Source organism: Ranitomeya variabilis, chromosome 2 (genome assembly GCF_051348905.1).
Source record: "Ranitomeya variabilis isolate aRanVar5 chromosome 2, aRanVar5.hap1, whole genome shotgun sequence".
Classification (NCBI taxonomy): domain Eukaryota; kingdom Metazoa; phylum Chordata; class Amphibia; order Anura; family Dendrobatidae; genus Ranitomeya; species Ranitomeya variabilis.
The window spans coordinates 745,605,661-745,631,674 of NC_135233.1; the positions used below are offsets into that span (position 1 = coordinate 745,605,661).

At 44.1% G+C, this 26,014-nt stretch overlaps 1 protein-coding gene across 1 annotated transcript in view; it reads right to left on the minus strand.

The window, feature by feature from the left end:
- Positions 1–26,014, minus strand: part of GRIK2 (glutamate ionotropic receptor kainate type subunit 2) — a 1,301,067-nt gene that overhangs the window by 1,261,041 nt on the left and 14,012 nt on the right. The window contains exon 2 of the mRNA XM_077289658.1: positions 6,353–6,446. The gene's annotated coding sequence lies outside the window, so the exon portion shown is untranslated. The remainder of the gene's footprint in view (positions 1–6,352; positions 6,447–26,014) is intronic.

The following is a 26,014-nucleotide window of genomic DNA, read 5'->3' on the forward strand; positions in this document are numbered from 1 at the left end:
GATCTTGCTTTCAAAATTTCAAAAATAATTGCAAGTTGTTTTTGTCCCTGAAATCTCGCTCTGCTGGAGATCCTGCTCAGCAGGTCAGGATTGTGATTTCCTTGCTCCGGGGCGACCCTCAGGATTGGGCTTTTGCATTGGCTCCAGGGGATCCTGCGTTGCTCAATGTGGATGCGTTTTTTCTGGCCTTGGGGTTGCTTTATGAGGAACCTCAGTTAGAACTTCAGGCGGAAAAGGCCTTGATGTCCCTATCTCAGGGGCAAGACGAAGCTGAAATATACTGCCAGAAATTCCGTAAATGGGCTGTGCTTACTCAGTGGAATGAGTGCGCCCTGGCGGCGAATTTCAGAGAGGGTCTCTCTGATGCCATTAAGGATGTTATGGTGGGGTTCCCTGTGCCTGCGGGTCTGAATGAGTCCATGACAATGGCTATCCAGATCGATAGGCGTCTGCGGGAGCGCAAACCTGTGCACCATTTGGCGGTGTCTACTGAGAAGACGCCAGAGAATATGCAATGTGATAGAATTCTGTCCAGAAGTGAACGGCAGAATTTTAGACGAAAAAATGGGTTGTGCTTCTATTGCGGTGATTCAACTCATGTTATATCAGCATGCTCTAAGCGTACTAAGAAGCTTGATAAGTCTGTTTCAATTGGCACTTTACAGTCTAAGTTTATTCTTTCTGTGACCCTGATTTGTTCTTTATCATCTATTACCGCGGATGCCTATGTCGACTCTGGCGCCGCTTTGAGTCTTATGGATTGGTCCTTTGCCAAACGCTGTGGGTATGATTTGGAGCCTCTTGAAACTCCTATACCCCTGAAGGGGATTGACTCCACCCCATTGGCTAGCAATAAACCACAATACTGGACACAAGTAACTATGCGGATTAATCCGGATCACCAGGAGATTATTCGCTTTCTTGTGCTGTATAACCTACATGATGTGTTGGTGCTTGGATTGCCATGGCTGCAATCTCATAACCCAGTCCTTGACTGGAAAGCTATGTCTGTGTTAAGCTGGGGATGTAAGGGGACGCATGGGGACGTACCTGTGGTTTCCATTTCATCATCTATTCCCTCTGAGATTCCTGAATTCTTGACTGAATATCGTGACGTTTTTGAAGAACCTAAGCTTGGTTCATTACCTCCGCACCGGGAGTGCGATTGTGCCATAGATTTGATTCCGGGTAGTAAATACCCTAAGGGTCGTTTATTTAATCTGTCTGTGCCTGAGCATGCTGCTATGCGAGAATATATAAAGGAGTCCTTGGAAAAGGGACATATTCGTCCTTCGTCATCTCCCTTAGGAGCCGGTTTTTTCTTTGTGGCTAAGAAAGATGGCTCTTTGAGGCCGTGCATTGATTATCGGCTTTTGAATAAAATCACGGTTAAATATCAATATCCGTTGCCACTGCTGACTGATTTGTTTGCTCGCATAAAGGGGGCCAAGTGGTTCTCTAAGATAGATCTCCGTGGGGCGTATAATTTGGGGCGAATTAAGCAGGGGGATGAGTGGAAAACCGCATTTAATACGCCCGAGGGCCACTTTGAGTATTTGGTGATGCCTTTTGGTCTTTCAAATGCCCCTTCAGTCTTTCAGTCCTTTATGCATGACATTTTCCGTGATTATTTGGATAAATTTATGATTGTGTATCTGGATGATATTTTGATTTTTTCGGATGACTGGGACTCTCATGTCCAGCAGGTCAGGAGGGTTTTTCAGGTTTTGCGGTCTAATTCCTTGTGTGTGAAGGGTTCTAAGTGCGTTTTTGGGGTTCAAAAGATTTCCTTTTTGGGATATATTTTTTCCCCCTCTTCCATCGAGATGGATCCTGTCAAGGTTCAGGCTATTTGTGATTGGACGCAACCCTCTTCTCTTAAGAGTCTTCAGAAATTTTTGGGCTTTGCTAACTTTTATCGTCGATTTATTGCTGGTTTTTCTGATGTTGTTAAGCCATTGACTGATTTGACTAAGAAGGGTGCTGATGTTGCTGATTGGTCCCCTGCTGCTGTGGAGGCCTTTCGGGAGCTTAAGCGCCGCTTTTCTTCCGCCCCTGTGTTGCGTCAGCCTGATGTTGCTCTTCCTTTTCAGGTTGAGGTCGACGCTTCTGAAATCGGAGCTGGGGCGGTTTTGTCGCAGAGAAGTTCCGATTGCTCCGTGATGAGACCTTGTGCTTTTTTCTCGCGTAAATTTTCGCCCGCCGAGCGGAATTATGATGTTGGGAATCGGGAGCTTTTGGCCATGAAGTGGGCTTTTGAGGAGTGGCGTCATTGGCTTGAGGGGGCTAGACATCAGGTGGTGGTATTGACTGACCACAAAAATCTAATTTATCTTGAGTCCGCCAGACGCCTGAATCCTAGACAGGCGCGCTGGTCGTTGTTTTTCTCTCGGTTTAATTTTGTGGTGTCCTACCTGCCGGGTTCTAAGAATGTTAAGGCGGATGCCCTTTCTAGGAGTTTTGAGCCTGACTCCCCTGGTAATTCTGAACCTACAGGTATTCTTAAGGATGGAGTGATATTGTCTGCCGTTTCTCCAGACCTGCGGCGGGCCTTGCAGGAGTTTCAGGCGGATAGACCTGATCGTTGCCCACCTGGTAGACTGTTTGTTCCTGATGATTGGACCAGTAAAGTCATTTCTGAGGTTCATTCTTCTGCGTTGGCAGGTCATCCTGGAATCTTTGGTACCAGGGATTTGGTGGCAAGGTCCTTCTGGTGGCCTTCCCTGTCTCGAGATGTGCGAGGCTTCGTGCAGTCTTGTGACGTTTGCGCTCGGGCCAAGCCTTGTTGTTCTCGGGCTAGTGGATTGTTGTTGCCCTTGCCTATCCCGAAGAGGCCCTGGACGCACATCTCGATGGATTTTATTTTGGATCTTCCTGTTTCTCAGAAGATGTCTGTCATCTGGGTGGTGTGTGATCGTTTCTCTAAGATGGTCCATTTGGTTCCCCTGCCTAAGTTGCCTTCTTCTTCCGAGTTGGTTCCTCTGTTTTTTCAAAATGTGGTCCGTTTGCATGGTATTCCGGAGAATATCGTTTCTGACAGGGGTACCCAATTCGTGTCTAGATTTTGGCGAGCATTCTGTGCTAGGATGGGCATAGATTTGTCTTTCTCGTCTGCTTTCCATCCTCAGACTAATGGCCAGACCGAGCGGACGAATCAGACCTTGGAGACATATTTGAGGTGTTTTGTGTCTGCAGATCAGGATGATTGGGTTGCTTTTTTGCCTTTAGCGGAGTTTGCCCTCAATAATCGGGCCAGCTCTGCCACCTTGGTGTCTCCCTTTTTCTGTAATTTGGGGTTTCATCCTCGATTTTCTTCTGGTCAGGTGGAATCTTCGGATTGTCCTGGAGTGGATGCTGTGGTGGAGAGGTTGCATCAGATTTGGGGGCAGGTAGTGGACAATTTGAAGTTGTCCCAGGAGAAGACTCAGCTTTTTGCCAACCGCCGGCGTCGGGTTGGTCCTCGGCTTTGTGTTGGGGACTTGGTGTGGTTGTCTTCTCGTTTTGTCCCTATGAGGGTTTCTTCTCCCAAGTTTAAGCCTCGGTTCATCGGCCCGTACAAGATATTGGAGATTCTTAACCCTGTGTCCTTCCGTTTGGACCTCCCTGCATCTTTTTCTATTCATAATGTTTTTCATCGGTCATTATTGCGCAGGTATGAGGTACCGGTTGTGCCTTCCGTTGAGCCTCCTGCTCCGGTGTTGGTTGAGGGCGAGTTGGAGTACGTTGTGGAAAAAATCTTGGACTCCCGTGTTTCCAGACGGAAACTCCAGTATCTGGTCAAATGGAAGGGATACGGTCAGGAGGATAATTCTTGGGTGACTGCCTCTGATGTTCATGCCTCCGATTTGGTCCGTGCCTTTCATAGGGCTCATCCTGATCGCCCTGGTGGTTCTGGTGAGGGTTCGGTGCCCCCTCCTTGAGGGGGGGGTACTGTTGTGAAATTGGATTTTGGGCTCCCCCTGTGGCCACTGGTGGAATTGAACTGGTGTGCATCATCCTCTCTGTTCACCTGTTTCCATCAGGATGTGGGAGTCGCTATTTAGCCTTGCTCCTCTGTCACTTCCATGCCGGTCAACATTGTAATCAGAAGCCTTTCTGTGCATGTTCCTGCTGCTAGACAACTCCCAGCTAAGTTGGACTTTAGTCCTTGTTTGTTTTTGCATTTTGTTCCAGTTCACAGCTGTAGTTTCGTTTCTGTGTCTGGAAAGCTCTTGTGATCTGAAATTGCCACTCTGATGTTATGAGTTAATACTAGAGTCTTAAAGTAATTTCAGGATGGTGTTTTTGATAGGGTTTTCAGCTGACCATGAAAGTGCCCTTTCTGTCTTCCTGCTATCTAGTAAGCGGACCTCAATTTTGCTAAACCTATTTTCATACTACGTTTGTCATTTCATCTAAAATCACCGCCAATATTTGTGGGGGCCTCTGTCTGCCTTTCGGGGAAATTTCTCTAGAGGTGAGCCAGGACTATATTTTCCTCTGCCAGGATTAGTTAGTCCTCTGGCCGGCGCTGGGCGTCTAGGGATAAAACGCAGGCTACGCTACCCGGCTACTGTTAGTTGTGCGGCAGGTTTAGTTCATGGTCAGTTTAGTTTCCATCCTTCCAAGAGCTAGTTCTTATGTTTGCTGGGCTATGTTCTCTTGCCATTGAGAACCATAACACGCCAGGGAGCGCAGCTTTGGTGACGTCAAAACTAGTCACCGAAGCTCTGCTCCCAGCATTTCATTCATTCACCAGTAGTTTACAGTTGGGAGCGGTCACATTAGCAGTGCTCCTGGTTGTAAACTGTAAATTCCCCTAGATATGGATTACTGCGTGGGGCAGACTGTAAGTCAGACAGGCATGGTATATTGTTGGTTTATTATTTTGACTTTTTTCCAGGAGATTGAGGGCTTCGCTTGGAATGGCAGACTAACAAAGATGGAAAAATGTGTATATTGTTTTATTTCATTAAAATACTTTTTTCTTACTGTGTTGAGTGTTATTAACCATTTAACTACTCTAGGATTAAGGGTATGTGCACACGTTGCGGAGTCTCTGCGGATCTGCAGCATTTTTTGAGGTGCAGAAACACTGCAGATCCGCAATTGATTTACAGTACAATGTAAATCAATGAGAAAAAAAAAATGCTGTGCACACTTTGCGGAAAATCCACTGCAGAAACGCTGCGGTTTAAAAGAAGTAGCATGTCACTTCTTTTTTGTGAATCTGCAGCGTTTTTGTACCCATTCCATTACAGAAAACCGCAGGGGTGAAAAATGCAGCAAATCCACAAGAAAACCGCAGCAAAAACGCACAAAAAACGCTGCAGAACTGCACAAAAAATGCGACAAATCTGCAGGTGCGTTTTCTGCCAGGAGAGGCAGAATCCGTACCAGAAATTCCTAAGCCTAATCCGCAACCTGTGCACATAGCCTTATAATGGATAAGTGTCTTATTGACACCTCTCCATTACTAAGCCGGCTTAATGTCACCTTACAATAGGAAGGTGACATTAACCCCTCATTACCCCACTTGCCGCCACTACAGGGCAAGTGGGAAGAATCAGGCAAAGCTCCAGAATTGGAGCATCTATTAGATGTGCCTTTTCTGGGCAGCTGTGGGCTGCTTTTTTTAGGCTGGGGGGGTCCATATCCAAGGCCCCTTACTAGCCTGAGAATAGCAGCCTGCACCTGTGAGTTTTGCTGGGTTTGTTGTAAAATATAGGGGGTGACCCCACGTCGTTTTATTCTTTCATCCCTTCTCCCCTGCTCATGCTGCTCGCCGACTGAGCAGGGGAGAAGGAATGACAGCCGGCTTCAGCACCACAGGCAGGGGAATAGCGCTTACTGTAGTGCTGCTTCCCGGCAGCCGTCCATGTGGTCCTGATGCGGCACAAGGGCAGCACACGGTTGCCACACGTCTGCCACATAGATGTAGCACACGGACACGGATATCTCCAGTACCGTGTTTACCGGTAGCGGAAATATCAGGATGTGTGAAACCGGCCTAAGTGTGCATACGGAGACAGCTGTCAATCACTGAGAAGACCGCCCACAGGAACGAAAATCCCAGAAAGAGCAGAAGATTATATTATGAAAATCGTTATACTGAAACTTTTCTCACAAAACTATATTGCAATCTGCTCAGCTCCTCCTGCTCTATATCTTGGTGTCTGCAGATTGGTCTGCATTATCATGGGATAAGTTCCCTTTAATTAATAGTACTCAGAGTATATATATTTTCTGATTGGTAAGGGCAATACATCCTATACTTAGATTATGAGCCCCTATGGGACAGTGAGGATAATGTATATAAAGTGCTGTGGAATATGATGGTGCTAAATAAATAAATAAAATAAAAAATACCCACCTCCTTGTGATCACTAGAAGGATGGAAAAGGAGCAGATGACAGCAACAGGCTGTTATGTTTCTTGCTGGTGCCCCTTTCCAGCTTCCTCCTCCCCTGTTCAGAAACAAAACCAAAAATTAAAACTTCTCTTGATGATCTCAGGCTTCCTACCAATTAGCAGAACCCAACATGAAACTATCACTTTTAAAGCATCATAACCTGCCACTAAAATTATAATGCTTATCTCATTCACCTCTGGTTGCATAACGCTGCATTAAAGGTAACCTATCAACCAGAATTAGACACTGGGTGCATTATTGCATTTGTGTATGTTTTCCTCAAAAACGTTGTGCTGTTTCAGAGGAAACATTCTTTGAATTGTCGCCAGTCTTAATGACGGCGGACTGTTAGGAATCATACACTCCTGATTTATTCAGAGATGCCCACCTCTTAATGAATTAGGAGCGTCTGGCAAGTAGCATGCTGCACTATGGGCCACACCAAAAATCTTACTCCAGTCCCCAACTGGATTAAAATTTTGGTCAACAGACAGCTTGTCATGAACTATACGAGCTTTAGCATCACATCCCTGCTGCTCCACATGAGCTCCACCCATTTTTGGTCAGCAGAAAGAAACTAGAGTACAAATGCCAAAAGTCACACTTTTTTGGAGCAAACACGAGTTGGGCAAAATTTTGTGCATATTCAGAGCAATTTTTGCCAGGATTTTGTCAAAATTGGTTTAGTAAATCTAGCTCCAATGTGAGTATACACCTGTCGGATTAAGAGAGTGGGGCGGGAAGAAGACGCCAAGGACCAGCTTTGAACTAATCATCTGAGATGCGTAGTCTCTAGCTGCCTTATTATTGGTCTAAGTGCAATCTTACAAAACATCAGATCACACCTGGACCAATGTTAGCCTAAGGGGCTGCACAAAAGTCTGATCTTTTCCTCAGTCAGAGCGGGTCCAATAAACAAATTACTGCTTGTTCAAGTTTGATTCAATACTGGGATCACACTCAGTCATGCAAGTCAATCAGTGCATGGAAATCATGGTAACATACATCCAAGTGAAGTCCGATTTCCGTGCACTGATACAATGAAGAAATTTTGTTCCCCATCTCTTCACAGTGAGAGAATCAGATCACATTAGGCTGACTCTCTAATCTAACTCTGATCATCTGCATGATTCTCATGGATACAGGAATCTATGGCCGTCTGCATAAGCCCTTATACAAAATCATCAGTCCAGGAATAAAACTGCTTCTAAAATCAGTAGAAAGCAAAGATATCTAATACACAGGGCAACTCCTAAACCAGAAATTCCTTATGTACATTAAGTTCACGCATAAATATACAAAGTGACACCCTATCTATCTAAACTTGAATTAACGACTTATTAACAGCTTGTCAGCAAGTGACTAGCTTATATGCACAAAGCAACCAGAAAATCGAAACCGAATATATGGAAAAGTTGTTACATTAGTTATCATAAAGTGAAGGTATCTAAAATACTGGGCAACCCCTTAAATAGCAATTCATTATTCATGCACGTAGCAACCTAAATCTAGCCAATTTACCATAAATAGATAAAATGATTAATGATCATCCAATATAGGTTAACGCTATTCTGCAAATAAATAAAACATTGGACAATTCTAAAACTGACTATTCCACCCGTAGCACTTAACAACCTTATATATACTGCAAAAATATATCAATTTGAATATATACATAAATACTGTGCATTATCATACAGTGTTGTTGTTAACCACTAGTCAGCAGATAATGCATTGGTCAACTTAACTAAGTTATTCCAACCAAAGAATCAATCCTGAAGTCGTAACACCAGTGACTACTGACTTTACAATTCTTAAGGATGCCCATTTGTTGGTGCTGCTTCAAAACAGCATAAACAGCACCTTTTGATACCCCAGTCTGTTTTGAAATCTTGGCATGAGAGAGACCTTACCGATGTGGTTAAACTATCTGTCTTTCACAACCTCAACTTTATAGAAAAGTGTGACTGCTCCTCACTGAGTTTTAAACTTGCTGCACAGCTGTCTTTTTGTAAGTTAAAGACTGTGCTTCAACTTACATATGAAAATAATGATTACTGTTATGATCCTTAGTGGCTGAGGATCACAGAATGAACTAGCTAAGTAACTGAACATAGAACGAGCTCTAGGGAGGTGGTAACTGGACTGACCGCAAAACCTGATCCTAACCAAACACACTAAAGGTAGCCGGTGAACGTGCCTAAATTCCTGGACGTCTCGACGCAGCCTGAGAAACTTGCTACCCCTATAGAGAAAGTAAGACCTCACTTGCCTCAGAGAAATGACCCCAAAGATATAGGAATCCCCCAACAAATATTAACGGTGAGGTAAGGGGAAAATACAAAACGTAGAAATGAAAACAGATTCAGCAAATGAGGCCCACTAATACTAGATAGCAGAAGACAGGCAGGGAACTGTGCGGTCAGTAAAAAACCCTATACAAAATATCCACGCTGAGAATTCAAGAACCCCCACACCAACTAACGGGGTGAGGGGAGAAACTCAGCCCCCTAGAGCAACCAGCAAGCAAGGAAATCACATATTAGAAAGCTGGACAAAGACAAGTAAAAAACATATTGAACCCTGATGAGCAAAAATAACCAAACAGAAAACTTAGCTTCTCTTGAAGAGACTGATAGCGAAGGAATTCAGGAGAGATAAAAATAGCACTGAATACATCGACAGCAGGCAAACACTGAAAGTCCAGGTGAGCTAAATAGGAAACCAGCTAACAGATAACGAGACAGCTGATCAGCCTCAGACCTGCAGAATGACACAAAGAGCCACCAGAGGGAGCCCAAAGACAGCACTCACACAGTACCACTTGTGACCACAAGAGGGAGCCCAAAAACAGAGTTCAAAACAGTACCCCCCCCTTGAGGAGGGGTCACCGAACCCTCATCAAAACCCCCAGGGCGATCAGGATGAGCCACATGGAAGGCATGAACCAAATCGGCCGCATGAACATCAGAGGCGACAACCCAGGAATTATCCTCCTGACCATAGCCCTTCCACTTAACCAAATACTGAAGCCTCCGTCTAGAAATACGAGAATCCAAGATCTTCTCCACCACGTACTCCAATTCGCCCTCAACCAGCACCGGGGCAGGGGGCTCAAAAGAAGGAACCACAGGCACCACATACCTCCACAACAAAGACCTATGGAACACGTTATGAATGGCAAACGACGCTGGGAGGTCCAAACGAAATGACACCGGGTTAAGGATTTCCAAAATCTTATAAGGACCGATGAAGCGAGGCTTGAATTTAGGAGAGGAGACCTTCATAGGAACATACCGAGAAGACAGCCATACCAAATCCCCAACACGAAGTCGGGGACCCACACCGTGACGGCGGTTGGCAAAGCGCTGAGCCTTGTCCTGTGACAACATCAAATTGTCCACCACATGGTTCCAAATCTGCTGCAACCTATCCACCACAGAATCCACCCCAGGACAGTCAGAAGGCTCAACCTGACCCGAGGAAAAACGAGGATGAAAACCAGAATTGCAGAAAAAAGGCGAAACCAAAGTAGCAGAACTAGCCCGATTATTAAGGGCAAACTCGGCCAATGGCAAAAAAGTCACCCAATCATCCTGATCAGCAGAAACAAAACATCTTAAATAAGTTTCCAAGGTCTGATTAGTTCGCTCGGTTTGGCCATTCGTCTGAGGATAGAAGGCCGACGAAAAAGACAAATCAATGCCCATCTTAGCACAAAAGATCCGCCAAAATCTGGACACAAACTGGGATCCTCTGTCAGACACAATATTTTCAGGGATGCCGTGCAAGCGAACCACATTCTGAAAAAATAGAGGAACCAAATCGGAGGAGGAAGGCAACTTAGGCAAGGGCACCAAATGGACCATTTTGGAAAAACGATCACACACCACCCAGATGACAGACATTCTCTGAGAGACTGGAAGATCCGAAATAAAATCCATGGAAATGTGCATCCAAGGCCTCTTCGGGACAGGCAAAGGCAAAAGCAAACCGCTGGCACGAGAACAGCAAGGCTTAGCCCAAGCACAAATCCCACAGGACTGCACAAAGGAACGCACATCCCGCGACAAGGAAGGCCACCAGAAGGACCTAGCCACCAAATCTCTGGTACCAAAAATCCCAGGATGGCCTGCCAACACCGAAGAATGAACCTCGGAAATAACTCTGCTGGTCCATCTATCTGGGACAAACAGTCTCTCTGGTGGGCAACGGTCAGGTCTATCCGCCTGAAATTTCTGCAGCACTCGTCGCAAATCTGGGGAAATGGCAGACAAAATCACTCCCTCTCTGAGGATACCAGCCGGCTCTGAAACTCCCGGAGAGTCAGGCACAAAACTCCTAGAAAGAGCATCAGCCTTCACGTTCTTCGAACCAGGCAGGTACGAGACCACGAAATCGAAACGGGAGAAAAACAACGACCAACGAGCCTGTCTAGGATTCAGCCGCTTGGCAGACTCGAGATAAATCAGATTTTTGTGATCAGTCAAGACCACCACACAATGCTTAGCTCCCTCGAGCCAATGTCGCCACTCCTCAAATGCCCACTTCATAGCCAACAACTCCCGATTACCGACATCATAATTCCGCTCGGCAGGCGAAAACTTTCTTGAAAAGAAAGCACAAGGTTTCATCACAGAGCAATCAGAGCTTCTCTGCGACAAAACAGCCCCTGCTCCAATCTCAGAAGCATCAACCTCGACCTGAAAAGGAAGAGAGACATCAGGCTGACACAAAACTGGAGCCGAAGAAAACCGGCGCTTCAGCTCCGGAAAGGCTTCCACGGCCGCAGGAGACCAATTAGTCACATCAGAACCCTTCTTGGTCAAATCCGTCAAGGGTTTAACCACGCCAGAAAAATTAGCAATGAAGCGACGGTAAAAATTAGCAAAACCCAAGAACTTCTGAAGACTCTTAACAGATGTAGGCTGAGTCCAGTCATGAATAGCCTGGACCTTGACTGGGTCCATCTCAATAGTAGAAGGAGAAAAAATAAAACCCAAAAAGGAAACCTTCTGTACTCCGAAGAGACATTTTGAGCCCTTCACAAATAAGGCATTAGCACGCAGGACCTGAAATACCATCCTGACCTGCTTCACATGGGACTCCCAGTCCTCAGAAAAGACCAAAATGTCATCCAGATACACAATCATAAATTTATCCAGATATTCTCAGAAGATGTCATGCATGAAGGACTGGAACACAGAAGGAGCATTAGAGAGTCCAAAAGGCATCACCAAGTACTCAAAATGGCCTTCGGGCGTATTAAATGCTGTTTTCCATTCATCCCCCTGCTTAATACGCACAAGGTTATACGCACCACGAAGATCTATCTTGGTGAACCAACTGGACCCCTTAATCCGAGCAAACAGATCAGATAATAATGGCAAAGGATACTGAAATTTGACCGTGATTTTATTTAGAAGACGATAATCTATACAAGGTCTCAGAGAACCATCCTTTTTGGTCACAAAAAAGAATCCTGCACCAAGAGGGGAGGAGGACGGGCAAATATGTCCCTTCTCTAAAGACTCCTTTATATAACTCCGCATTGCGGCATGTTCTGGCACAGACAAATTAAAAAGTCGTCCCTTAGGGAACTTACTACCAGGAATCAAATTTATAGCACAATCACAATCCCTGTGAGGAGGCAGGGCACCGGATCTGGGCTCATCAAATACATCCTGGTAGTCCGACAAAAACTCAGGGACCTCAGAAGGAGTGGAAGAAGCAATTGACACCAAAGGAGCATCGCCATGAATCCCCTGGCAACCCCAACTTGAAACAGACATAGCTTTCCAATCCAGAACTGGATTATGGGCCTGCAGCCATGGCAGACCCAAAACGACAACATCATGCAAATTATGCAGCACAAGAAAGCGAATCACCTCCTGATGTACAGGAGTCATGCACATGGTCACTTGAGTCCAATACTGAGGCTTATTCTCAGCCAATGGTGTAGCATCAATTCCCCTCAGTGGAATAGGGAATTCTAAAGGCTCCAGAACAAAACCACAGCGCCTGGCAAACGACAAATCCATCAGGTTCAGGGCAGCACCTGAATCCACAAAAGCCATAACCGAGTAGGATGACAGAGAACAAATTAAAGTAACAGACAAAATGAATTTAGGCTGTATAGTACCAACGGTGACATACTTAGCGATTTTTTTTACGCGCTTAGAGCATGCTGAGATAACATGAGTTGAATCACCACAGTAAAAGCACAACCCAATTTGACGTCTATGATTTTGCCGCTCAATTCTGGTCAGAATTCGGTCACATTGCATAGACTCAGGTCTCTGTTCAGAAAACACCGCCAGATGGTGCGCAGATTTGCGCTCCCGCAAACGCCGATCAATCTGAATGGCCAAAGCCATTGAGTCATTCAGACTTGCAGACGTGGGGAACCCCACCATAACATTCTTAATGGCTTCAGAAAGACCTTCTCTGAAATTTGCAGCCAGGGCACACTCATTCCATTGAGTAAGCACCGACCATTTTTGAAATTTTTGACAATACACCTCAGCTTCATCCTGGCCCTGAGAGAGAGCTAGCAAGGCCTTTTCAGCCTGGTTCTCAAGATTAGGTTCCTCATAAAGCAAACCAAGCGCCAGAAAAAGCGCATCCACATTCAGCAATGCAGGATCTCCTGGCGCCAGGGAGAAAGCCCAATCTTGAGGGTCGCCACGTAACAGGGAGATAACAATTCTAACTTGCTGAGCGGAATCACCCGAGGAACGAGGTCTCAAAGAAAGAAATAATTTACAATTATTCTTAAAATTCAGAAACCTAGATCTATCTTCAGAAAACAACTCAGGAATAGGTACTTTTGGCTCAGACATAGGACTGTGACCAACAAAATCCTGAATGCTTTGCACCCTTGCAGCAAGATGATCCACACTAGAAGTCAGACTCTGAATATCCATGTCTGCAGCTGAACTCAAAGCCACCCAGAGATTAAGGGGATGAGAGAAGCTGGACAGACTGCAGCAAAGGGAGAAAAAAAAATTGTACTCAGGACGTCTCTTATCCCACTTCCGCGATGCATTAAACACTTTTTGTCCTGCTGTACTATTATGATCCTTAGTGGCTGAGGATCACAGAATGAACTAGCTAAGTAACTGAACATAGAACGAGCTCTAGGGAGGTGGTAACTGGACTGACCGCAAAACCTGATCCTAACCAAACACACTAAAGGTAGCCGGTGAACGTGCCTAAATTCCTGGACGTCTCGACGCAGCCTGAGAAACTTGCTACCCCTATAGAGAAAGTAAGACCTCACTTGCCTCAGAGAAATGACCCCAAAGATATAGGAATCCCCCAACAAATATTAACGGTGAGGTAAGGGGAAAATACAAAACGTAGAAATGAAAACAGATTCAGCAAATGAGGCCCACTAATACTAGATAGCAGAAGACAGGCAGGGAACTGTGCGGTCAGTAAAAAACCCTATACAAAATATCCACGCTGAGAATTCAAGAACCCCCACACCAACTAACGGGGTGAGGGGAGAAACTCAGCCCCCTAGAGCAACCAGCAAGCAAGGAAATCACATATTAGCAAACTGGACAAAGACAAGTAAAAAACATATTGAACCCTGATGAGCAAAAATAACCAAACAGAAAACTTAGCTTCTCTTGAAGAGACTGATAGCGAAGGAATTCAGGAGAGATAAAAATAGCACTGAATACATCGACAGCAGGCAAACACTGAAAGTCCAGGTGAGCTAAATAGGAAACCAGCTAACAGATAACGAGACAGCTGATCAGCCTCAGACCTGCAGAATGACACAAAGAGCCACCAGAGGGAGCCCAAAGACAGCACTCACACAGTACCACTTGTGACCACAAGAGGGAGCCCAAAAACAGAGTTCACAACAGATTACTACACCCCTTTGGTATAATTTCTTACTCATACACCTGACTTTTATCTTATAAAATCCATGTCTTTGCATATGTGTACTTAAAAGAATTGAGGCTGTTTTGAAGACAAAGGGCGGTGGTTAATAGTGATGAGCGAACGTGCTCAGTGACACTCGTATATCACCTGAGTATCTGTGTGCTCGGATATGCTTGGCACTTGTCGAGCATTGGCTGGTGCTCGGATTGAATGCTTGATTCCCCGCCTCGCATGTTTGGCACCTGTTATACAGAAAATAAACATGTGGGGATTGCCTGTCAGTCACTGTAATGCCGTAGCCATCTTGGTAGTGGCAGTGCTGTGATTGGCTGTCCACATTACCTCATCAGAGATTATAAAACTACTGGTATTACCACGCTTGGCAAACTGACACCATTGTACAGCTAAAGGACAGTTCTTATCAGAGAGAGAAGTTGTCCAGGCCTGTGTGCACATTTTTAGGAATCTGAGTCCTCTAGTGGTGATAGTTTGTTAGACCATCATACTAAAAGTCCTTCTTAGGGCTAATCATGTGCTTTGCGGTATCTATGAGACTCATACTGCATTTAGCTTAACTTTCTTCTCTCTTTCTGATGGATTTCTTCTAGTCTAATGATGGTCTGTTTCTCTTCTATAGAGTGCTTCTTTGAACATAAGTAATAAGTTCACAGCAAAAGCTTCCAAATGCAAACGCTCCAACAGGAATCAGCTCCAGACCTTTTACTTGCTTGATTGATGATGGATCAGCAAGGGCATAGCCCATTAAAAGACTTTTGAGATAATTGTCCAACTGCTTTTAGTCCCTTTAAAAAGAAGGAGCTAAATATTAAAGAGCTATCATTCCTAAACGCTTACTTTAGTTAGGATGTGAATATCCTTAATTAAAGCTGAGAGTCTGCAATTAAAGCCCATATTGATTACTAATTGCTTTCTGAATATTCAAATAGCAAACACATAATAAAATAGTTGTAGATCAAGCAAGCAATATAAACCTATAAATATGGACATAAAAACATGACATATATTAGCAAATATTCAAAATATTGTTTATTAATTCATAATGACAGACAAATAACAATAGATTATAGGAATAATTACACAAAATTAAAAAGGCTAATTATGGGTGTGCCATGATTATGAATTTGCAAATAATATCAGTTTCTTTCTAACATATACATAATCAATATTTTGCTGATAATAGAATGATTATTATTATTGGCCTTAAGCAAGATCTTGAGCCATGGTGACTTAATGGATGAATGCTCTGTAGGAAGATCAATCTTGTGTAAGCCTAGATTGGTCCACCAGGGTCTTCTACGTCATTATCTTGATTGTTTGAAGCCATTGGGTTGCTGGTCTTCCTCTTTGCCTTTTTCCTTCCATTTTTCCAACCATGATGTCCTTCTGCAGTGATTGCTCTCTCAGTATGATGCATCCAAAGTGAGCAAGGTTTAGCTTGATGATCCTTGCTACGAGTGACATGTGTTGCTTGATTTGTTCCAAAATTGATTTGTTTTTCATCTTGCCATCCATGGTATTGATAGCAACCTTCTCAAGCACCCCATTTCAAAGACGCCGATTCTTCTGTAGTCTTGTTTCTTTATTGATCATGTTTTGCATATCTATAAATACATTAAAATACATATAGTGACTCCCGATATGTAAATAGTTCAAAAGAAAGTCAGTAATGCTAAACTCGTCTCTTCAGAATTCCCCATATTTGATTGGATTCAGATCAGAAGACATACCTGGCCACTGAATCACTCTTGCACTCTTCTTCAGTAATGCAACAGTGGCCTATGATGTTTGTTTTGGATAATTTTCATGTTGGAAAAGTGCACGTCTACCAAGGGCACAGAGTAATGGAGGAATCACTTTCAATATAGAGCAGTACATTTTTGAATTCAAGATACCATTGATGAAATGTAGCTCCCAGACAACAGCAGCTCTCATAAGGACCCCACATAAGGATAGTGCAACCAGTATGTTTCACTGTAAGCACCATGCATTTTTTTTTGTACTTCTCACCTTTGAGACATCATACAGTTTTGAAGCTATCAGTTCCCTAAACATCTTTTGGGTCTCATCACTCCATAGTATAGAATCCATATAGTCTTCATACTTTTCAGCATGGACCCTAGCAAACTGTAGATAGACTTTTTGGGCATGGAATTTTGGAGAGGCTTCCTTTGTGAATAACACAAATGCATGCCATTCCGCTCTACTGTATGATTCATTGTGTCATGGGAAACACTCACCCCATTTTGGCTTTCTGCTTCAGCTAACTTCATTGAATTTGCATTGTAATGTGCTGTGGTATACAGCTCTGGCAAAAATCAAGAGACCACTGCAAAATGTTCAGTTTGTCTGATTTTTCTCTTTATAGGCATATTTTTGAGTAAAATGTAAATTGTTCTTTTATTCTATAAAGTTCTGACAACAGGTCTCCAAATTTCCAAGCAATACATTTTGTATTTTTTTTCTGACAAAGAAAAATGTTCAAAATAAAAAAATTCCAGGGCTTTCAAGACCTCAAATAATGCAAAGAAAACAAGTTCATAATCATTTAGAAACAACAATACTAATGTTTTAACTCAGGAAGAGCTCAGAAATCAATATTTTGTGGAATAACCATGATTTTTACTCACAGCGTTAGTAAATTTCATGCATCTTTGTATTATTGTATGCATTGTTCTTCATCCCCATCCTTGTATGCATGATTCTTCATCCCCATTCTTGTATGTATGGTTCCTCATCCCCATCCATGCATGCATGGTTCCTGATCCCAATCCATGCATGCATGGCTCCTTATTCCCATCCTTGTATGCATGGCTCCCTATTCCCATCCTTGTGTGCATGGCTCCTCATCCCCATCCTTGTATGCATGGCTCCTTATCCCCATCCTTGTATGCGTTGCTCCTCATCCCCATCCTTGTATGCATGGCTCCTTATTCCCATTCTTGTATGCATGGCTCCTCATCCCCATTCTTGAATGCATTGTTCCTCATCCCCATCATTGTATGCATGATTCTTCATCCCTATCCTTGTATGCATGGCTCCTCATCCCCATCCTTACACTTACGCAGTGATGAGGTATTGACCCAGCACAGTTCAAACAAAAAGTCTCTTTAACGCGTTTCCTTCACAGCATTAAATGTCCAAACTCACAAAAACATAGCATTAATGTCCAACTAACAGCACTACATAGTAAACAACATCCTCTGGATCACAGCCAGGAACCATATCCTCAAGATTACCATCCCTAAATATGCCAGTCCACATCTGACCGGTTGACCATGGGCGACTGCACCGCTGTGTACGCTGCGGGTGCCAGGAGTTCACTCTGCTGGGCTCTGTGTTACTCTCACACATCTGAGCTTTTGCAGAGCCATATGCTTTGCTTGTTACAAACTCCACTCTGATACTGACACACCCAAACCTTTTACTGCATGGATTTTTAAACTGGAATCTGTGGCCTTAGGCCACCTGTAAGACCCAGCCTGGAGGAAACAGACTAGCCCCACTTCCTTCCTGCAGTATGTTTCAAAAATAAAAGCCCATACCGGCTTTTCCTGAACAATCCCAGCCAGATAGCTTGACTAGGTCCACGCTTACTTTTATTTAGCCCTGTGACTCACAGGCGTCCTGCTGAGACCACAAGGCACTGTAGCGAATCTAATAGTGCTCCGTCCGGATCCTGGGGAGAACACACAGCGACCCCTACATATGACACTGGTCATTGTCTCACATATCCCCCTCTGTTCAAACCTGTGGCATTGAACACTTTGAACCCCACATGGATGCGTGACAGGGCATCTGTATGTCCCTGTGACACCCTCGCCTGACACTTAACTGAGAAACCAAAGTAGGGACCTGAACCATCAGTTAACCCAAGCCTCCCCTTTGCATTTCTCCTCCATACCTTAGTTGTCGACCAACCACCTCCCCATTCTCTACTGCAGATGACACGCCCGCCTTCATGACTGACAGTCAATTTGTGCTAGTTTCGGGTGGCCCCGACCCTGTTTATTTGGGGTTTACTAACCCCGCAGCTCATCCCGTAACTTAAGTACCTGCCTTCGGGAGTTTAGCACCATTTCCTCATTACCCTTACTTGTGCCTTGGTGTCTATGTCACGCTGGATCACTGAAGTCCTTCCTGGCAACTCCGGGCACCCATCAGTACCATGTTGCACCCGAACACGAGCCTCCCATCGTTGCTGAATAGCGAGAGCTCTATCTACTTTTCCCTGACCCTCGGCCACATCCTTGGCCGGTGTCAGAAGGTTCTTCATCGTTACAACCCTAGTCTCCTCCGCGATCACACATTCCTGGTTTCTCCGGACTCTCTTTTTACATGCGTGTCTGCGTGGGACCCTGGAACTGAACTGTCCCGAACTTATCATGGGACATTTCCAGCTCGGGGATCGGTGGGGTCTCCTCAACCTCTCCTGCCACAAGCTCTAGGGAAAACCTATCGGGATGACCCTGTTCTCCCACAGGGACTAAAACTGGGGCAAGTCTCTACCCAACATAGTCCAACATGGGAGGGACTTCACTTCTCCCACCACATGTTTAATGTCCCCCCACGGTGTGGAAAAATGTACCTTTGTGGTTGGGTACTCCCGGATTTCCCCATGGACACCCATCACCTCCACTTTCCATCCTCTGGGGTTGTCCTTGGCAAAAAGGGACCCATGGATCAAAGTCACTATGCTCCCCAAGTCCAGGAGAGCCTTCATTTGGTGCCCGTTTACGCGTACCTGGCACTGCTGGGATTCGCTGTCAGCAGAGCCAGTAGTAGCCGTACAGACTGGCTGGGCATACATAGACAGCCAGCAAGCTTACCTGCAGTCCATGGGCTCAGATATCAGGGGACAGTTGACAGCCACATGTCCGGGCCCTCGGCACCACCAACACTTAATTGCTGCAACACGATTACGCCTTGGAACCGCTCTAGGGAAACGGGACCCCTGTCACCCTCACTTCGGGTTACCCCACATCACTGGCTCAGTCCTGGTTAGCCCCAACAGTGGTTTGTGGATCTTCCTCATGCTCCTGGGCTGTTGAGTCATGACATGTTAGTCGACATGGAGCAGAGTCCCGTACAACATCCTGAGTGGCTGTATACCGCTTAATCCATTTTATTAGCTGGTCCAGAGTGCCCTGGTCCCCTTGCCCCATCCAACACTGCATGGCGGCTGGCAAAGCCCTCTCCAGCCGGTCGACCACCACCCTTTCTACCATCTGGGCTTGGGTTAAAGACTCAGGCTGAAGCCATTCCTCCATCAACTGCAATAAGTCATTCGCCTGAGACACTGCAAAGGACCACTGGTACACTCTCTGATTGCCCCTTAATATAGGAGACTCTTCTTTACACTGCTGTTGCTCCAGTTGCTACTGCTGCAGCTCCTCTTGCTGCTGCTGGAACTGCAGCGCCTCTTGCGGCTACCACTGGAACTGCAGCTGCCACGCCTCTTGCTGCTGCAGCGCCTCTTTTCACTGCTGCTGGAACCATAGTGCATCTTGCTTCTGCTGCTGCTGAAGGGGGATGATCTGTTTCAAAAGCTCCTCTAATTTTCCATCAGGCTTGAGCTGTAGCAATGCTTACGGATATGCAGCACGCTTTGTGGTATGCTTCAGTTCACACTGCCTGCATTCTTCACCATATGTAGTGCTGCGATATAACACTCTGTGATGAGGCAGTTACCCAGCACAGTTAAACAAAAAGTCTCTTTAATGCATTTACTTCACAGCTTTAAATTACCAAACTCACAAAAACACAACATTAATGTCCAAATCACAGCTCTACATAGTAAACGATATCCTCTGGATCCCAGTCGTTAACCATATCCTCCAGAATACAGTCCCTAAATATGCCTGTCCACCTCTGACCTGTTGCCGTGGTGACTGCACTGCTGTGTACGCTGTGGGTGCCAGGAGTTTGCTCTGCTGGGTTCTGTGTTACTCTCACACAGATCTGAGCTTTTGCAAAGCTGTCTGCTCTGCTTGCTGCAAACTCCACTCTGATACTGACACACCCAAACCCTTTACTGCAGTGATTTTTAAACTGGAATCTGTGGCATTAGGCCACCTGTAAGACCCAGCCTGGAGGAAACAGACCAGCCCCACTTCCTTCCTATAGTTTGTTTAAAAAAGTAAATGCCCATACCGGCTTTATCTGAACAAACCCAGGCCAGATAGCTTGACCAGGTCCACGCTTACTTTTATTTTGCCCTGTGACTCACAGGTGTCCTGCTGTGACCACAAGGCATTCCAGCAGGTCAACTTGGGCTCCATCTGCATCCTGGGGAGAACACACAGTGACCCCTACATGTGACACCGGTCACAGCCTCACATCATCCTTGTATGCATGGCTCCTTATTCCCATCCTTGTATGCATAGCTCTTTATTCCCATCCTTGTCTGCATAGTTCCTCATCCCCATACTTGTATGTATGGCACCCATGAAAAAAGCATTAAAAAAATCCTACTTATCGTCCCTGCACTCCCTCACAGCATCTCGTACCGGCTTCCAGCAGCTCCTGTAGCTGGGCAATCACGTGTCCCCACTCATTAAGGTAATGAATGTTCACCTCTCTCCAACCTATGGGAGTGGAGAGAGGTGAATATTCATTACCTTAATGAACGGCACCCTAAGAGCCTGGCAGATGCAGGAAGCCGGTGGCTGCCACTTTAAATGTGCGTGCGCATTAAGAGAAATGAATATTCATTGCCAGTTCAGTGAATATTCATTTCATTTTAGCAGCGGGCACAGGCTTTAGCCACAGCCTCAGCCGCTGGCTCCTGCCTCCTGTGACCCACTGCTTTGCTGCTGTCCCTAACCCATAAACTGGGACAATGACTAGTGCATAAGCTGAGGGGGGCACTAGTGCTGAAAAACTCGGCTTATACACAAGTGTATATGGTAATTAAATTACATTTTATTGTATGGGATAAGTATTTGATCACCTGCCAACCAACAAGAATTCTGACTCTCACAGACCTGTTAGTATTTCTTTAAGACTCCCTCCTTCTCTGTACTCATTACATGTATTAATTGCACCTGTTTGAGTGTGTGAACAGATGTGTTTTATACAGATAATAAATTTAATAAATCATGCTCCAATCTCTTCACCATGGCCAAGAAGAAAAGAGCTGTCTGAGGACATCAGGGACAACATTGTAGACCTGCACAAGGATGGGATTGGCAACAGGACAATTGGAATTAGCTTGGTATTCCCTCTTTTCTACGCACTATGACATATACAGTGTCAGAGCTACTTACCTATTTTTAAGTCAGTCAGTTTCCAAAAGCAGAAGGGCCTTCGCACCCTTGCCCATCCCAAGACAGTAGCAATGACCAGTGCAGAGGTCACTGGCTGAGAAAAAAAAGTAGAAATGAGAGCTGAGCTGTTTGTCACATGCTCTGCAGACTCTACAGCTGCCATGCCCCCTCTTATCCTCTGATCTCAGTTCCCACTGCCTCTAGTCACAAAGTGAGATGGAAGGCCATGGTTTACACACAACAGATTATTTTAATTTATAGGCAGTTGTGAAGAAGGGACAATGCTATCATGGAGTTTGGGTTAGGGGAAATACTGTGTTGAGGAGAAATAAAACAGCTGAGGTACCTACAGTACATGTGTAAATTGCAGCCTCTGTTTCCAAGGACTGTGCCGGAGTACCAGAGACTTGCACCCTATGTAAGGGTAAGTGTGAGTCACTCCTCCCTCCCTGCATGGCATTGTGTCTCCTGCAGCAACCCTCCTAGCAATGATACCAACAGTAGCAGAAGATGCAGGGACCCAGATGGCGTCATTTGCAGCATGCAGCAGAGCAGGTGGCAATGCCGCTTCCCTAGATGGACCAAGTCTTTTAGTAGTTGTTTGGGCCCCCTTCCTTTGGCAGTATGTCTGATCCTGCTTTGAATGATGCTTTTTGGACTATTTTTTAATTTGAAGAAAAAAAAGAAAATTCTATCAAGATGCTGTGTTATTACATGGGCTGTTAGTTACTACAAGATTACTATCTGTTTCTATGTCGAGATCATTCTGACATTACTAAGACTGTGTAATGTCTTGAAACAAGTTGAATAGAGTCTTAGGAGACCTCAAAGTATTATGGGGGCTTTTCTAGGAAATCGGAGGTTTTTTGGTATTGCGCTTAATGGAAAATCAATTTGTTCAAATCAAATTTATGTTAAAAATGTGTTGATCATACCTAATCATTATTCATAGCCTCATGTGAAGACTTATATTTAATGTCAAAGATAATATATCCTTCCATATATAGACATAGTTCTTTAAAAGAAATCAATTTTATTTAGAAGTAAATAATAAAACTAGCAGCTCTAAAGTTTTTGCATAAAAGCAAATTTAAATGTCTTTTATTGTAATAATTTTTGCATATTGTATTTCCTTCTATCTTGTATATTATACCTAAAGACTGATCATATTATATGTCAAGTATTTTCAGAACCACGGACAGTGCTAGCGTTATACCATAAAATTGTAATAGTAAGGTGTCAAATTGCTGAATGAAAATACTGGAACTTCCCACATGTAATGACTACATATGTAGCGCCATATCTTGCGCTGTGCCTTGAGCAATACAGTTTCAGTTTGCATCTGGTAATACAGGCACTGAGACAACTGCACCATATGTTTGCTCAAAAAAAGCCCAGTGAACAGGACGCTGGAACTTATCTGAAATGAGCTGACATGCACTGTGTTGATTTATTACACTACAGTATTAAAGGAGCTGCTTTGAGAATAGAAAACATATTTCCCTTTTGCATTGCTATACTCTTATCTTAATATTGATATGCTATACTTTGTTGAAGACATCTATTATTACTTCTGGATCTAAACTTGAAATATATTCGAGAATTATTGTGGTGTCTTGTCTGTATGGATAAGCCTTTTTATTTAAATATGTGTGCTTGAAGGCTGGAAATCAGAGTAAATCTATAATCAAGCTATGTTTTGTAATAGCTTTTTTTTGCTGTGAAGAAAACAACTACATTTATGGGACAATATTTGTACAAGCAAGCATAATATGATAGTCTATTCTAAGCAACAGCTACTGTACTTTCTAAAGTAACTGAAAGTTCTGTATTTTTTACCAGTTGTACCTGTGGGGATTTGTGATGCCTTTTATGAACCAAAAAGAGATTTCTTTTAGACTCCCTCTACATGACCACATTACATCTCCAAATTGTTTGGAGATATTATACAGCACCCAGAAGTCTATTGGACTTTACTGTACCCCTGAAAGCTTCAAATTTCATCTAATGCTAGATTACAAATATTTATTAATTGAGAGAATATCCTTGTAATACAGCCCAAAGTGGAAGCAGAAAATGGCAGCACAAGTAATTTCTACATGTGACACCAGTCACAACTAACAGACAGGCGGTGAGGAAGAGAAGTCAGACGTTCTGGGGTCAGTAGCAAGAGAGAATGCAGTAAACCAAGGGATAAGACTAATGCACTAATGCATAAGTCAGGTCACATTCCAAGGACAGAGTAGCAGAGAGATAGCTGATAAGCAAAGGGACAGTAACACACAGGTAGTCAGAACTCGGGTCCAAAGGTCAGCAGCAGATCAGAAGCAAAGGGGCAATAACAAACAGGCAGTCAGAACACTGTCCAAATGTCAGCAACAGATCAGAAGCAAAGGCATACTAACAAATGGGTAGTCAGAACATGGTCCAAAGATGAGCAGCAGATCAGAAGCAAAGGCATAATAATAAACGGGTAGTCAGAACACAGTCCAAAGGTTAGCAGCAGATAAGAAGCAAAAGCGCAATAACAAACAGGTAGTCAGAACACGGTCCAAAGATGAGCAGTAGATTTAAAGCAAAGTTGCAATAACAAACAGGCAGTCAGAACACAGTCCAAATGTCAACAATAGATCAGAAGCAAAGGGGCAATAACAAACAGGTAGTCAGAACACTGTCCAAATGTCAACAACAGATCAGAAGCATAGGCATAATAACAAACGGGTAGTCAGAACACAGTCCAAAGGTCAGCAGCAGATCAGAAGCAAAGGGGCAGTAACAAACAGATAGTCAGAACACTGTCCAAATGTCAACAACAGATCAGAAGCAAAGGCATACTAACAAATGGGTAGTCAGAACACGGTCCAAAGGTTAGCAGCAGATCAGAAGCAAAAGGGCAATAACAAACAGGTAGTCAGAACATGGTCCAAAGGTCAGTAGTAGATAAGAAACAAAGGGGCAATAACAAACAGGTAGTCAGAACACGGTCCAAAGATGAGCATCAGATTAGAAACAATGGGGCAATAAGAAACAGGTAGTCAGAATATGGTACAAAGGTCAGCAGCAGTAGATCAGAACTCATAGTTACATAGTTATTAAGGTTGAAGGAAGACTTTAAGTCCATCTAGTTCAACCCATAGCCTAGCATGCCCTAACATGTTGATCCAGGGGAAGGCAAAAAAACCCCATGTGGTAAGACTAAGCTCCATCATGGGGAAAAAAATTCCTTCCCGACCCCACAAACGGCAATCAGACTAGTTCCCTGGATCAACGTCTTATCAAGGAATCTAATATATATACCCTGTAATATTATACTTTTCCAGAAAGGTATCCAGTCCCCTCTTAAATTGAAGCAATGAGTCACTCATTACAACATCATACGACAGAGAGTTCCATAGTCTCACTGCTCTTACAGTAAAGAATCCGCGTCTGTTATTATGCTTAAACCTTTTTTCCTCCAGACGTAGAGGATGCCCCCTTGTCCCTGTCACCGGTCTATGATTAAAAAGATCAGCAGAAAGGTCTTTGTACTGTCCCCTCATATATTTATACATTAACATAAGATCACCCCTTAGTCTTCGTTTTTCCAAACTAAATAGCCCCAAGTGTAATAATCTATCTTGGTATTGCAGACCCCCCAGTCCTCTAATAACCTTGGTTGCTCTTCTCTGCACCCGCTCCAGTTCAGCTATGTCTTTCTTATACACCGGAGACCAGAACTGTACACAGTATTCTAAGTGTGGTCGCACTAGTGACTTGTATAGAGGTAAAATTATGTTCTCCTCATGAGCATCTATGCCTCTTTTAATGCATCCCATTATTTTATTTGCATTTGTAGCAGCTGCCTGACACTGGCCACTGAATATGAGTTTGTCATCCACCCATACACAGCACAGGAATCAGGCAAACACACACCAGGAAGCATAGGCTTTTGACTGGCAGTTATCTCGGCCAGACTTCTCTCCAAAATAGCAGGGCAATTGCTAAGGACAAGGAGCACCTATGGAATTCTCTGCACCTCCCAGTCTCAGATAGGTAAACTGAGCTGTCAATCAAAGCATTGACAACTCAGTACAACCCAGCACAGGATAGGATGACAAAGCTGTCCTTTACTGAGTTCCAGACCCTCTGAGAGGAGGAATCGTGACACTACAACCATAGAGTATGTTCACAGGCTCTGCCTTGTTCATACTATTGTTTTACTAGGATTTCTTATACTGTTTGTGCAAAGAAGTAATCAAATACAATGAATATGGAAACAGAGGGTTAGCACTCAACTAAGGGAGTTGGACAGTGCTAGTAAGAAGGGACTGATTGTCCCAATAGTCAATGATTCTGAAAAATACTGCACTCATCAAAAATGAAGTTTTATGCTTAATAGTGTAATTTTATTTGCAACAAGTGATTTGTAGCGACATACAAAACTCCATGCTCAGACACA